This window comes from Nanorana parkeri, unplaced genomic scaffold (assembly GCF_000935625.1).
Source record: "Nanorana parkeri isolate BGI_ZX_2015 unplaced genomic scaffold, ASM93562v1 scaffold136, whole genome shotgun sequence".
NCBI lineage: Eukaryota > Metazoa > Chordata > Amphibia > Anura > Dicroglossidae > Nanorana > Nanorana parkeri.
The window spans coordinates 530,124-546,569 of NW_017306404.1; the positions used below are offsets into that span (position 1 = coordinate 530,124).

General features: G+C 41.1%; 1 protein-coding gene across 4 annotated transcripts in view; it reads left to right on the plus strand.

The window, feature by feature from the left end:
• LOC108785006 (schwannomin-interacting protein 1) overlaps positions 1-16,446 on the plus strand; it is a 323,306-nt gene that overhangs the window by 270,733 nt on the left and 36,127 nt on the right. The gene's annotated exons all lie outside the window — the stretch shown is intronic.

Here is a 16,446-nt window from a genome sequence, read left to right on the forward strand (position 1 = left end):
ATATATATATATATAATTATTTTTTTTTACTTAACTACTCTTTTTTGTGGTTTTTTATGTTTTTTGGGGTTTTTTTTGCTTGTTTGTTTTGCAATACATTTATTTCCTGGCATTCTTTATTTGGTATGAAGACATATGGGGAATCGATGAGGAAAGATCCACCGAGACGGTGCTGTATATTAATACGTAGTGCGACTTGATTATGTAACTGTTGCTTCTATGGTGATAGATGGAACTGAAGGCATTCAGTGTTAAGTGGAAAATGAAAATCTGTTCCTTAATCCTTTAGAATAGAAGGGTGAACCTATGTCAAAAGGTGTTGGTGTTGAGATTACAGACAGGTTTGTCATGTCAATTCTTTGGCATCTGTATACTATATACATATATTGCCAACACATAGTAGAAGCATATAATATGTGTCTGTTTTAATGCTATTCATATAATATGCTCTGAGCAACTCTTCATTGATTATCACAACAGCAAATACGTATTGATTTTATTACTGTCTCTGCCCTGTGACACAAAAAGCTCATGATAGCCCTGCTGGACATTTCAGATGCCTCCTGCTCTTATCCAAAAAGAAAGGATGAAACAATGTAATTAAAAGGCTTGTTAAGGCAGGGCTGGACACATCCCATGAGCCAGGTAACCAATGCTCCTTAAAAATTACAGCTGGCCTCCACTTTTGAGGTGTTCTTTAGTTGTTGTCAAGAGATCCTACTGGCTCCTGAATTTCATATGAATTTGTCCACCCCTGTGATAAGGATATAGTATTAGTATATTCTGACCTTTTCTGGGTTTTGGTTTATAGCTGTTATGGCCAGTTTGTTAGATGCTGCCAGTATGCAAACAATGGGGTGCAATGAGGGGCAGTAGTATCCAGTGACAATCAGCTCAGTGTCACCTCATATGTTATGAAAAAAGTGGAGTGGAGGGGGAAAGAATTGGCCAGCTCCATCAAAAAATGTTTCCCTTACTTCTAGATTTAATGTGGAAGGTTTAAAAAAAATTTAAAATGCTCATTGTCTCAAAAGTATCACCCTAACCGTCCAATCCGCTCTTCCAAAGACCTCCTGCTTTCTAGCTCCCATGCCAACGCCTGCCATGCTCGCCCCCGGGACTTCTCTAGAGTCTCTCCCATCCTCTGGAACACTTTACCCCAACCTGTCCGTCTATCTCCCACTCTGACTGCCTATAGGCTTTCCCTAAAGACTCATCTCTTCAGGGAAGCCTATCCCACCTCAACCTAACCACTGAACCATCACGTTCTCAAACAATTCATCCCCACACAGCTACCTCCTCATGTATCACTTATCACCTCCCTTTTAGATTGTAAGCTCTCACGGGCAGGGCCCTCCTTACCATCTTGTCTTGAATTGTATTGTGATTGTAATGTCTTCCTTAGATTGTAAAGCGCTGTGCAAACTGTTGGCGCTATATCAATCCTGTATAATAATTCCCACATGTGCCCCCATTTGGGAGATTCCTTCTTCCTCTCTGTTTGACAGGTGACACAACAGGGAGTAAGGGTACAACAGCGACAAAGCAAAAACAAAATCTTTTGGGTTGGGAATTTATAACTTTATTACAGTCAATATATTTTTTGAAAAATATAGAAGGAAATTCCAATATCTGCAATCTTAATTGTTTTGAAAAAAAAAGGGACAGATGTCTGCCCTTTTGGCCCCTGGGCTATTAGATATTTATTATGACCTGTGACCCCACTGGGGACATTTCTTTTCAAGTCCTGTCCAGACGTCGGTCTGTAAAGGAAGTAAATCGATATCTCCTCAGTGGAGACACAGAGCAGTAAAAACCCAACTGAAGTTTAAACCCTTCCCAAGTCTACACAAAACTGTCTGGAGGAGGGCTTTACCACTGCATAGAATCTAGGTTAAAATATATGTAGGTTTAAAGACCTTCACTGCTATAACCTTTTTTTCGAGCATGTAGAAATGTTGTCTTGATTGGTGTGGAGATGGAATATGTGTACCTTTTTCTTGAATAATGCAAAATCCAGCCTGTGAGACATCAATGGCAAATAAGTATTAGTCATACCAATGATTTAGCTGCTGTTAAATGGTTTGTTTTTAAGATGTCAGAATTATCCCATGTAAGGCTGTCGTGTGCATAAAGCTTGCCCAGACAAACATTCAAGAAAATTAGAGGTCAAGGGTTAGAAGAATTGCACAGTTAAATGGAGGGGTTGTGATTGTTTTTCTTACCAGTGATTGTGCTTTGAGAAGATAAAGGAGCTGTTTTCCCAAAGGATTTGTATTTTTGTCCATCCTGTATTGAAATTTATACAGCTTTGTCCCAAAGCACTGCCTTGTCTGGCAAGGCAAAATACTTTATCACTAACGCTTACAGGTTTTTTTTTTCCTCTCCCAACCTGAGATTGGACAGTGAAAGGGGAAGCAGAAGACTAATGAGCTAATTTCTCTTACATTTTATACTCTCTCCTCCTATTAACATGCTCCTTGTAAGCACTATAGCCCTTCAGCACAGCTGCTTGGCTTCTTGTGCTGCTTCTTGTTCTTCCAATCTGAGCTCTGCTCTAATGGGTAATGCAAGAGGCTGATACCAAGTCAGATTGATAGGAATCTGTATTTTATGTCTGCTTGGAGTTCAGCTTTAACAGTTATTGAGAAAAATATAAGGCCTGTTGCATGTTGATGTCAAAGGAGGGGTAGTCGTTACCTTGAACAATAAGGGATAGTTCGGCCCACACTAGCACACTTTTTCTGCGGCACATTGAAATGGACACCGAATACAGCACCTGTGTTTGCAGCCACCCCAGTTTATTCTGCCCCCTTCATTCAGGCCTCAAACAGAATGTTCACAAGGTGCTGGGTGAGTGTTTACATCTGGCACCTGGGTGTACAAAGTCTGAAAGTAAAATGAATTGTTTGCTGATGAGTCTGGGAAAAAAACAGCACAGTGTATTCTTGTTATTGGGTGAGAAGTAGATTGGGAAACAATACATTTGGATGTAACTGTGTTATTTATGTACTTAGATATTCTTCCTAACCTGTTCACAGATCCAAATATAATTGTTATAATCCATTCTGTTCTGATTCCTGCCTGTTTTGTGTGTGTACAGTACTGGAGCTGTTAAGATGTATCTTGTTATTTTGGAGGAGTTGCAAATCTATTCCTCACACTTTGTTCTTATAAACATTATCACAGTTGCAATGTTGCAAGTTATGTGATAAATGGAAACTTTGTAAATTCCAATGTGAGTGTTGGTCAGAGTTTGGATGTGCTTTCTCCAATCTTTATACCTTTTATGTACACATGGGGCAGTTGACAAAGAGTGGTGCAGTAAACTGAGAAATGGAGTAGATCCTGCTCCTAATCAATTAAGGTGCGCTAGCCTCTTTGATAAATAGGAGCGATCTGCTCTGTTTTGTGTGCTGTGTCACAGGACAAGTAAAGAGGATGAATCTCCCCAGCAGGGACACGGCTAGCGATGGTCAAATCTGCTTTGATTAATGCTTCTATGCTTATCATATATTTTACTTAATTGATATTTTGTGCTCTTGCACCCAGGTCTGATAGAATCCTGGCATGTAGGTACCTTTCCATTATGTAGCAATCCCTACAGAACATGTTAAATCTCATGTGTAAGATGTGCAGAACATTTCAGCTGAAGTGCTATGTGTAGGAAATACTTTTCAATTGAAGGCAACAATCTAGCTCCCATGGTCAGCATCTCTGCTTTTCTTATTTGTTTGTCTTACATGGGGTACTGCAAATGGCAATGCAGTATTCTAAATGGCAGCAGTTATGCACAGGGATGGACAAATTATTATGGAATTGAGCAGCCAGTTTGTGTATTCCAGCAGGATTTATTTTTAGGAGCCAGCTTCATTGAAAACAACTAGGGAAAAACTGAAATATGGAATTTTTGAGGAACATTGGCTACTTAGATGTGTCCACCCTTGACTTAATCCGTGAATTGTATTTTATGTTGATGCAGACAGGCCCGCTTATCAGAACTGAGTACAGGTAGGCTCGTAACATAAGTGCAGTAATCCAGTTTAATATCTAAGGCACAAATATGTGATACATCACCTTAAATATGTAATTCTATTTAATAGTGACCATGCTTGTCACACATATCTATTAGCCACGTTATTTTATATATATTTTAAGTGAGCCATCTATATTATATAACACAAGTCAAAATTGTTATTTTGACCATGACTGTTTGTGTCGGGCACTTTGAAACTGCTGAAGGGCTTGCAGTGAGTGATAGACTTACATAATGGGAAGTGGGAAGTTTTTCAAGTGGTTTCAGAAGTAGGTCAGACTGACCTGAGCTAAGGTGACTGCTTTCTAGTAGTAAAGCCCTAACAACTTAGCATGTGCACGTTTCTCTTAGCCATGTTCCATTTAGAGATGGATTTTGCTGTTTAGGCAGCATTTAAAGTGCAGATTTGGACTTCTTATTATGGCATGTAGCCCTTAGCACAGTGGAATTGAGTACTGCTAGTCATAAATGAGCAGATGGTTTTTTGAGATGGATGGGCAGGAAGACAGTTTCTCATCATACGTAGCACTGGGACCAACCATTCTTTCCATGTGTCTCATCATACAGTGCTTGTATTGTTAACATTTTCCGTCTCTTTCACTAATCTACTAATGCCCAAAGTACTCATTAGCTCCATAGGAGTACCCCTAAACCGCCCCATCCTGGCCTGAATGTTACATCAAGCTCTCTGATGGCCTTCCCGTGCTTTTATGGCCAGCCTCAAACAGGTTGTGTGTAGATGTGGAGCCCCAGGAAGACATAAGAACACACTTTAATACAGATATGTATTCATTAAGGTCAGGTTCACACCTGCGCAATCAGTGACCCTGTGACAATCGTGCACGATACCGCGCCGATTGCCGTGCGGTCAGGGAGTCACCCACCACTGCCAATCCCGCTGGTGGTGCTGTTATTTTATAATGGCACCCTAGTCACACTGGGGAGGATTGAGCGGTTTCCCGCCGTGATTCCGCCCGTGCAATCAAACACGATTGCGGCTAAAACATCCGTGTGTCACAAAAAACTTACAAAAAACATGTAAGTTTTTTCTGCGATTGCCGTGCGGATGTAACCCCATTACAATCATTGGAGCCGCGCAGCAATCGCTGTGTGCAATTGTGCACGATCGCGCAGTCCCAGGACGCGCGTCCCGAATCGCCCAAGTCTGCATCAGCCCTAAAAATTGTGTTCAGTTATTTCCAAGTATGCCTACCTGAAATATATATTTCTATTATCTCTGCACAGCAGATCATATTCTGATAGCCATTCTGGCTTTATTGCCTGGTATGAATGGGGGGGGGGGGGGGGGGGGGGTCGGAGGTGTAGGATCCCGAGGTGGGGAGCTGGGTCACTGTAAGAAGGCGGGAGAGAGGAGGTGGGGGTGTATGCAGCTTATTAGGGAAGTACATTAAGTACATCACACTTTGATTCAAAACTGCATTAATGTGCTAATAGAAGCAATTCAGAACACAAACATTGGAGATGGTAGCAGAGTTTTACGTTTATGGAATTTATCAACTACAACCATTAGCCAAAGGTGGCTAACACATTTTATACAGATATTGGGGCTTTTACATTTTATTTGTGACTATTATTATTATGTCTGTTGAAATAATTGGTGTTGTAGGTTTGCTGTTTGTTTTAAATTAAAGGATAGAAAAGTTCACTTTTAAAACAAATCAGCCCCCTTGTGACCTCTTTGTTTACCTTGAGCAAAGTAAATAGAATTGCAGATGTCACATCATAGCTTATCACCCTTCTTGCTGCTGCAGATTACAGTTGGGCATGCACTGGTAGGTTTTCAAATGAACTTTCAGACGAAAAATATTATCAGACCATTTGATAACACTATAAGAAACCTGCAGTTCAAGATTTCGTAAAATTACTGTTTGATTTTAACATTTGATTTTGGAAGTAATGGGGTTTCTCAAGGAAAACCAAATTCACTGTTAGAATTTCATTTGTTCAAGAAAAAAATTTCCATCCTGCTCCCCTATGGTCTAAATTAATTGTCGATTTTAACGCCATTAAATGTTAAAAAATACAAAGAATGTTCCAAAAACAATGTTATTTCAAATTAAATTCCACTGGTGTACGGTCAGCGTAATACATTTTTGGTATTTATTTTTTTTGCATTGTTATTGGCCTCTTGGAAGTGGCCATCTGAGCACTACAGTGTGTATGCTTCAGTAAAGATGTGCAGTCTATTTGTCTACATTGCCTGCTCCTTCCAGTAGACTGCAGCAGTGTGAAGTTGGATCACACCTCAGATTAAGGATACATTCACACTAGGTCCGAATAGATCTATTTATTCATTTATTTATTACAGGTATTTATATAGCATCATCAATTTACAGATTCACATCATGCGTTTTCTATGTGTTTAAAAAGCTTTTCTAAATTCATATATATGCATCTAATGATTTTCAATGGATCTATTCACACATTGCGTTTTAGATGCTTTTATCTGCAGTTAGATTATCTGTGTATAGAATATAGAAGTTAGGTGCATGTAGGAATCGATTTTAACTTGTAAATGCACGTAAGGGGATTTGATGCTAGGATTTGGTACCAGATGCATCTAAACCCTTGTGAATCTGCATTATGTAAAGCGCTGCATAAATTGTCGGTGCTATATAAATAGCAAGAATAAATAAATATGCATGTAAACGCACATCATTTAATGCATTAGAAGCATAAACACAGCGTCTAGCCTGACAGATTTTTCACTGCATACAGAGCACAACATAGTGTGAATGTAGCTCAAAGCTGGCCATATATATTTTTGCAGGCTGAAAAAAAACGTATTACTCCATCCACGCTGAACAACGTGGATGGACTAGTATCCTGCTGTGTCCTCTGTGTGTGTGTGTGTGTGTGTGTGTGTGTGTGTGTGTTTGTTTATGTGTGTGTTTTTGTGTTTTTATATATATATATGGTCATTGAAATGCCCCCTTAGACTGGTGGTCAAGAAAGTCCCCCCTTACTATACTGGTTATTGTGATGCTTACATTGGTAGTAAGTGAGACCCATTGGGGAGAGTTGATTGGTGGTCAGTGGAAAGAATGCTTCCTGCATTTGTGGTCAGTGGGAAGCATGGCCCCCCTCCAAATGGCTAAAAACATCTAGGTAAAGCACATAAACCAACTACTTTATTTTCAGACTGTTGGTGTCATGAGAAAGACAGTATAGAGACAGGGAAGACAAATATAGGGATAGATCACTGACAAGAGTGTGGGGATCAAACAAATACATATACTACAAACTAGGAATTAAATATATATGTATAATACATAGAGACTGACTGATTCCTTTGCAATAAACAAGAAACTGGAAATATGAATATTAGGGTTTCCCAGTGACGGCACAGCAAACCAATATTAAATTAGCACCTTTTTTTTTTTGAGTGATCCTTAAAAATACACACACAAATATAAACCTATACCAAAATTTAAAACACTATATTTCTTCAATAAGGCATAGCCAGCCAATCAGATACATCATTGTATAATTCTATTTTACCTAACAATTCCGGTACAGTAAAATAATATATATAGGTGTTATATAATATTACTATGGATGGTCCTCTAGCCCAGAAAATTCCTACATCCAAAATGGAACTCCAGTATAGAAATCGTAACCCGGAAAAAGACAAAAATGCTCTTTTGTACTAGAATGACACTATTGCAATAATGTGTACAAATAGAGAGAGAGAGAGAGTACAAAAAAATCCTAAAATTGTTTAACTAGCACTGTAGAATATTACTGTAAGTATAAATAAATGGCATCCCTTTACATTTACGCGTTATATTTTTGAAGGATTAGTAAATATTGTATTGTAACTGTAATGTCTTTGTTATATTGTACAGCACCGTGCAAACTGTTGGCACTATGTAAATCCTGTATAATATAATTACCGTATAATAAATAGTTGCTATTATAGTACAAGCTTGATGTCTGTACCACGGTGACTGACAAACCTCTATATTTTTAGTTTGTTTTTTTAATTCTTTTTTTACAAAGTATATACCTGTGTGGTGTTCAGTCTGATTGCTTTACCATCCCAGGGAAATGTAAGTTGTCTTTTTAACAGCAAACCAACAAGTTTCCGGAGGTTCAACATGAGCAGGGGGCTTCTGTCATCAAGTCAATGCAAATATTTGTTGTTTGGTTTAACAAATCGGCAAGTTGGTGCCATTTATGGGTATACACAGCTGGCAGTGTTAACAATTGTTTTATGGTGGTCTCCTAACCTTTTGCCTAAGAGAGGTCTCAGCTCTGTGTTTGCGGGGAAGCCTAGTACTGTCCCTTAGCAACTGAGGGGCTGTTTTGTGATGGTTTGTTATCTGCAGGCCTGCTCTGCATATCTAATTCTGCTATATAATCGTATAATGGATACTGTCCACTGATTCTTTTCTGGCATGGCCAGGCTTCTTTTACCGTAGCGCATTATTGCAGTGGAATATTATCCAGCTTAGTCTGGTGGATGTGTAATGTAATCAGATGACATAACTATTGTAGGACTGGCAGGAACCCAAACCTGCTTGTTTACACGAACATGGATGGAAGACAAACAGGGCAGCTGAACAAGCTTGATATCAGTGGTCCTTAAACCTCACAGATTAAAAACAGCCATCCGCTATCCCCAACATCTGCTAAAAGGGTACAGCACACTGAAATAGTGTACTTGTTGTCAGGGCTTTCAACAGCAGGCTCTTTTTTTTTTTTACAAGAATGGCAATACAATTACATTTTATTTTTATTTTTTTCATGAGAGATACTATGATTGTTAGTGAACCAGGCTCCTGTATTCTGTATATACCTCTAATAATTTCCTAGTAGTCACCTCGTAGGATGTGACATAGGAGGGTATTGGGGTGAGGTGGCTGTGCATAAAGCACATTAATACAATAGCAGGGCTAGACAAATCCCAGGAGCCAGGTCGCCAATGCGCTTTAAAAATTACAGCTGGCACCTAACTTTTGCGCTTTTCTCTAATTGTTGGCAATGGAGCTGGCTCCTAAGATAAAGCCTGCTGGCTCCTGGATTGGACAGACTGGCTCCTGAGTTCTTGGCTTAAAAAAGCAGCCCCGGTCATAAAGCAGGCCTTCTAGATAGAAGTAGGTCTGCATATTCTTCTACCCCCACCCCCCATAGCAATGCACAATGTAGTCACACAGGGAAGATGCCTAATCCTATGCAAATATTGACTTCCTGAAGTTTTCATTTTCAGGGACCATAGCGACAGACCACAGAGGCGAGTAGTGCTGTTGAGGCAGTTGAAGGCACTCTATGATGTCTTCTTCATAGCCGCAGAGTTAGTCACTATAGATTGCAATTTTCAGTGGATTCACCATGGAAAAATGCTCATAGAACCACCTGAATGATTGTACTAAAAAACTATGGCCTAGCATTTAAAAGATATGCAGTCCTGCTACTATTATAATAAAATGTAGGGGTGTTTGTTAGAAGGCAGATTCTTTTTGGGCACACCAGGCAGGGTGATATTTTTACTCGTTGACTAAATGAAAAAGAGACACTTTGATTTTCATTTCAGAAATTTAGCTCAGATTCCTGTTCATTCACACTCGCTGCATTAGTTTTCTTTTTAAGGCTTTTTTCCCCTTTATTTTCACCTGGTGATCCTTCCAGTAAGACTAAACTGTCCAGCAAAGTGTCAGATAGAGGATTGAGGCAAACCATTTAACACTGACAGGAGTGCTAACAATGGTCACTTTTTATTAATGTTTGTAAAACCTTTATCCCAAAAGGAAAGGATAAAACTTTGTTAATCAAGTCCATCTAAATCTGCTAGTCCATCTAACACCACCCCCTCAACAGGGTGACAATCCTGCTGTCCAAGGGAGGCTTCATTGCTCCTCCATAAAGTGGAGCCACCCTAAGACAGGAAGTGTATTTCTGGCTGGATCACCTAGTGAAAATGAAGGAAGAAAAAAGCCTAAGACCAGGTTTAACCATTTTCCGGACAGATCTGGAACATGGTGCATTGCTTTTTGCCGTGATTATACTGCGATTTTGAGCGTTTTTGTTGTTGTTCTTTTAGCTGAAAATGGGCTTTCAGGTGCAGTCCAGTGTGTTTCCATGCATTTTTAATGCTTTTCTATGCGTTCCAGTGCATTCCAGACCAGAGAAAATGAGTCAAGCAGTACTTCTTATGTCTGGCCAGTAACGGACTGTGCTGATGGGAACAGAGCCCATAAATATCATAGGTGATACATTGGGAAGCTTTTTTGGTCTGGACATGATCCGGACAAGGTGTGAACAAGCCCTAAAATAGGGAAAACGAATGCTGCTGCCACCATCTTTAAGGATTGGCAGGGGGCAGCCCTGGGCCTCGGCATGAGGACCCAGCAGACAGCCGCCTGAGTACACGGGCGCGCTGCGATGGACACACACACAGGGGGCCCGTCAGCCAATGTGAGCAATGGACACTCCTGGCGCAGATATGGGGGGGCCGCAGCATACCGATCCGATGGTAACCGGCGGCCGGACACCAACGGGCCCCCCCATCTCTGCCCCAGGGCTGTGTTTGAATAGAACAGATACAAAGGTAGGCGAGTTGTTATTTTTTTTTATAACTCTTTTACTGCTTACCAAGACTTTATAAATACTTGAATATCCGTAGCCTGGCCACAAGTTCACCTCAAAGAACAGTAGACAAAATTAGGTAGAAATAAAGGACCAATTAGTAAATCTCGGTATCGGGCACTTCCAATAAGCCAGCAAGGTTGAAGTGACTGTGATTTTTGAGATTGACTGGCAAACTTAATTGTGGGACTACTCCAACTATACTATAGAATGTGATGACTCACACTCACTGCAGTGGAGGGGGAGAGAGGCTCCAGGGACCTATCTAACAGCAAGCCAGCTCTGAGGATCAACTGAGTATGCCTTTGTTATATTTGCACCCAGACATAAACAAGCACTTAGCCCTTGCAGTGCAAGGGTAACCCCACTGCAAGGTTTAAGAAAAAGCCCGGCGTTCTTCTTTAAGTGATTACTTCACAATGCTGCCATTTCAACTACAGAATATTTACCAATAAATCGGTTAAACCTAGACATGTTTCCAGTTTGTAAAAGCAATTGCTCTAAACAGTTCTCCTAGCGTTTGCTTAGCATTGTCCAATTGTTTACAAATGTTATTCTTTAACTTCCATTATTGTTTGTTGGGCCTTTTGTGTTCAGTTGGACAAACCAGCTTGTTGTTTTTTTTTTGTTTTTGCTTTTTTTGTATTTTACTATTGACACAAATAGATTTCCTAGAATAAGTGTACAAGAAGATAGGCATTTTTAATGTGCAGCACTTTTAGGGGGTGATGTCAGATAGCTATGCATCTATAAAACCACTTAGAGGGATAATATGTTGAAATGATCAAATCGGCTGACACGTTGTATATGAGTAATACCAGCAATGATGTAATTGTTTGACACGTCGGCTGGCTGCATCTTCAGTGGCAATTTAACCATCGTGGCTATTAAAGTGCAATTTGTCGTCTTTCTTCTGCTCTATAGTGACATAATCACACATAATATCCAATAGCTATGAATCATATCAAGCCTTAAAAACATTTATGTTTGGATCATTGACTGTACAATCATGACTTTGTTCCCTGAATTGCATGATCAGATAATGTAAAAATTATAGCAATTTCTTTATGCCGCTGCATTTAATCAGTAGAGTTTTGTGGCCATGTATGTTAGATTGTTTAATGGAAGCAACTGAAGTACAGTCATTTTGCCAAGTATTAACTATGCATGTATTAATATCTTGAGCAACATTAGAAAATTACATTACAAAGATTTTAATTGTCTGAATTAGTTGCCATTTTCGTTGTTTTATACACCTACCAGCACAGATGGTATATTATATTTTATTTTAAATGTTATGCCCATCAAAAATCATTAAGGTATGCTACCTTACTCTTATATTTCCACTCTCTTCCCATAAGCTGGCAATACACTGCTTGAATTCTGTCTGATTCTTGCTCCATCGGCTAAAATTTAAGCCGTGGGTGGCCCTGACAATGCTCAAGCCACTGGCGGAACGACCAGGGTCACAAAGTTCGCATGTGCAACTGGGCCTTGGGGGGAGTAATCGCAGTTAGACGATTGGTTGCCAGAGAATCGATCCGGTCATGGTGTCCCCGTCCCGGAGGCAGACAAAATCCGTTATAACTTGTTTAAAGAGCGCCCTGTTCATCTACGCCTTCATATTCTGGCTAAGGAATGCGGGAGCTAGCCAGTGAATGGGGCTGGAGTAACTTTCTGGGGGCTGCATTATGAGTTGTGGAACTCTGGATTTCATTGTTACATTGTAACACTGGAGGGCAGAGGGGTAGCGGAGACTGTATTGTAACACTGGAGAGCAGAGGGGTAGCGGAGGCTGTATTGTAACGCTGGAGAGCAGAGGGGTAGCGGAGACTGTATTGTAACACTGGAGAGCAGAGGGGTAGAGGAGACTGTATTGTAACACTGGAGAGCAGAGGGGTAGCGTAGACTGTATTGTAACACTGGAGAGCAGAGGGGTAGCGGAGACTGTATTTTAACACTAAGGTCTCGTTCACACCTAGGCGTATTGCATATGTGCGTCTGTCGCGCGGTTCCATAGGCTACTTGGCTGTATCCCAATGGAAACGCGCAACAAAACGGCCCAAAGTAGTACCTGTACCTTTTCAGGCGTGGGCCGTTTTGTAGCGCGTTAGGGACGGGCGGAAATACGCCAAGGTGGGAACGAGACCATTGAATACAATGGGATTTATATTTTTGAGCGTTTTGTAGGGCGTTCGTCGAGCGTAGAACGCGCTACAAAACGTTCAGGTGTGAACGAGGGCTAAAAAGCAGAGGGGTAGCGGAGACTGTATTGTAACACTGGAGAGCAGAGGGGTAGCGGAGACTGTATTTTAACACTAAAGAGCAGAGGGGTAGCGGAGACTGTATTGTAACACTGGAGGGCAGAGGGGTAGCGGAGACTGTATTTTAACACTAAAGAGCAGAGGGGTAGCGGAGACTGTATTGTAACACTGGAGCGCAGAGGGGTAGCGGAGACTGTATTGTAACACTGGAGAGCAGAGGGGTAGCGGAGACTGTATTGTAACACTGGAGAGCAGACGGGTAGCGTAGACTGTATTGTAACACTGGAGAGCAGACGGGTAGCGGAGACTGTATTGTAACACTGGAGAGTAGAGGGGAAGGAGGCACTGGCAGAACTACCAGGGCCGCAGCGGTCAAATGTGCGACTTGGCCCTGGGTTCTGCCAAAGAAAGAAAGAAGAGTACCTGGCCCCTGTAACTGTCAAGGCACCAACATTGCCTTCTGGGACTACTCACATGCAGTACTCTGGTAACCGCTGAAGCACCAACATTTTGTGATGGGGGTATGCCCCCTCTGCTCGACAGGAGTCGACTTTTCAATTTTTGAGGAAGTCAGGTCGCAAAATTGTTGGTTGCACAGCGACGTCATCAAAGCTGATGCAGGCTCTGTTCAGGTATTCAGCAGCGGCAGCTGCTTTCCACGCTGTTTTTGTAAGCAATGGATTTCTCTCATTCAGCCCGCATGTGCAAATGATAGTTGTAGGTAAAAATGCATTAAAATATTTCTTACTGCATAACTAGATCAAAAGGTCTTTTTGAAGCCAGGTTTCAGCAAAACAATTTTTTTTCTTTTGGTAAGAGTAGGAAAGGGTTATAATTACTGCTAGCTTTTTATTGCTGTCTGTGTCCCTCTTGGGGAGAATTCATGTCACTTTCTGTCCTGGTAATTATATAGAAAGTGTATCACCATATACACACAGACTGCAATAAGATTCTAATAGCGTCTCTCAGCCTTGCAGAGTCTGGTTTGTGTGGAGTTGTCCTTTACCATTTGCCTGAAGTTCGGCTTTAAAAAAAAAATCTGCAGCTGTATGTTAGGGGGTTTAGGCAATGAGAATCATATAATGAGATCTAATTGGACTAAAGCAGAGGCACTTGCCCCTTACTTATCCAGTGACACAGCTCCCAATAGCCCCTTGTTTGGAAGCATGGCTCCTGTTTTATAAGGAAATTCTTCTGCCCCTCATGTCCTCTTTTTGGTCTTATGTTTAGATCTCTGTAAATAACTTACATTATCTACAACATTCTATTGCACTAAACTTCCTCACAAACAAATCTCAGAATGTTTGGAGGTATGCCAAGATTACTCAGGCCCCTTTCACCCAGTCCGATCAGGAGGGGATCCATGCACGGTTCCCTTGCTGATCAGAATGGATGTCACCGTTGTAACATCCGTGTCTGCCCAGTTTTTTTCCTTCATCTTGCGATGGATGACAGAACTGAAATTACTGAACCCATGTTGGTCTATGGGGAAGTAGATGTAAACAGACATGTGCCTGTTTACATCAGATTACCCCAATCCGGCGTGGTCAGGTCCGTCAAAACATAACACTGATCCGTTTGTTTTTCCGGACCTGTTCAGAGCCGGGGGTAACCAGATGTAAACAGACGCCTGTCCATAGACTAACATTGGGCTTCTGATCAGGTTCACCTGCCAGTTTTCACAAGCCTGTGTGAAAGGGGCCTTATGAAATAGCAAAAGGAATTTAAGGTCTCATACAACCTAGACGGCATATTTATAAAGCAGTGAATCTGAGGTTCTCCAAAACCTTCACTGCAGGTGAATCTTCTAGGTATTTGTGTTTTAAATTACAGTGATTGATTTACCACCAGTGAAAGTCATTTGACTGCTTTGTAAATCTGCCCCTAGATGTGGCATCATGCATTTTGCTGAATTTTCCAATGCAAGCCTGATGCATTTTCAGTAGGTCCCAATTCCTTCCAATGCATGGTGCTGCAGTGTATTGGCCTTCATACTGTAATATAGGGTGCTGATCTGCATTGAAGTGAGTTTTTAAAAAATGCAATGCTACAGCAATGAGTGCACATGATGTGAGTGAGCACTAAGAGGGGGAATGATGGAAAGCAAAGTAAAAAAATGGGGGCTGGTCCTCATCTTTGCATCATTGAAATGTGGAAAAGCAGGATATGTAAGCATATAATGGTACAAAAAAGTGTAATAGGCGGAGGAAATCATGGAGAGAGGAGAACCCGAGTGGTGAGAAGACAAAGCCCAGGAAACAGAAGAAACGTGAATGTGATCCCCTTAGTGTAAACAGTCTTATCAATGTTTAAAAACATGCTAATAAACGCTGAAGTCAAGGCAAACATGGAAATACAAACATTAGTTAAAGCTGCACTCTAGTGAGCAGCAAAATGTAGATAAACATAAATATAGGATTGCTGTTTTATCTGCCAATGGATTTGTTCATTTGCCTATCCAGTTCCGAGTTTTATACAGCTCTGGCAAACAACACAACACTATCTGACAGAGCAGGAGACCTGATTTTTTGTCTCTGCAGTACACAAACACTTACAGGTCTTGTCCCTCCCCCAGCTTGTCACTGCACAGTGAAAAATGAAACGGCGGACTGGCATGCTTAGCTCTCTGTCACTTTTGCTCTTTCCTTCTATCAGCAAAAATACATTTAATGATGTATTAAAGAATACGAAGCTGCATTTGTCTCCAAAACAGCATCAGTTCCTCTAGGTAAATTTGCACACAGAATTTGAAGGAACTCGGCAGGTAGGTTGTTCCAAACATCTTCGAGAACTAACCACAGATCTTCTGTGGATGTCAGCTGCCTCAAATCCTTCGGTCTCCATGTAATCCCCAGACAGACTCGGTGATGTTAACATCAGGGCTCTGTGGGGGTCAAACCTTCACTTCTTTATGCTGAAGATAGTTCTTAATGACATTGGCTGTATGTTTGGGGTCGTTGTCGTGCTGCAGAATACATTTTGAGCCAATCACACACCTCCCTGATAGTATGGCATGATGGATAAGTATCTGCTTGTATTTCTCAGCATTGAGGACATCATTGATCGTGACCAACGCCCGCACTGGAACGTGTGGTACCCTAAAGACGAGCGTTCCATTGCAGTGCGACTTGGGTCATGACTTAATGACCAAGGACAAATGTGGGTCCTGAGGTTACACAGGTTGAGAACCACTGTTCTAGCTCTTCCCTCACCCAAATCACTATCCTTAACTTGACTGTTTCATTCATTGGTTTTTCGTTTTATCACTCACTAACCATCACATATGAGAATTACTGCCTGCATGGAAAAGCAGTCTGCCTAGAAATGGCCAGTCCTCCAGACTTACACCCATTCATGAAGGCATTTGGATATTTGCAGAACTCCTCTATAGAACAGCACACTGGGGACCTAATGATGCACAGGGACCTAATGATGATGTCACTAGGTCTAAAATAACAAATGCAATGAAAACAAGATTTTGCAAATGTAAGAATGCAAATATTATTATTTTGAGGAAGGAGGGGGGGGGGGGGGGGG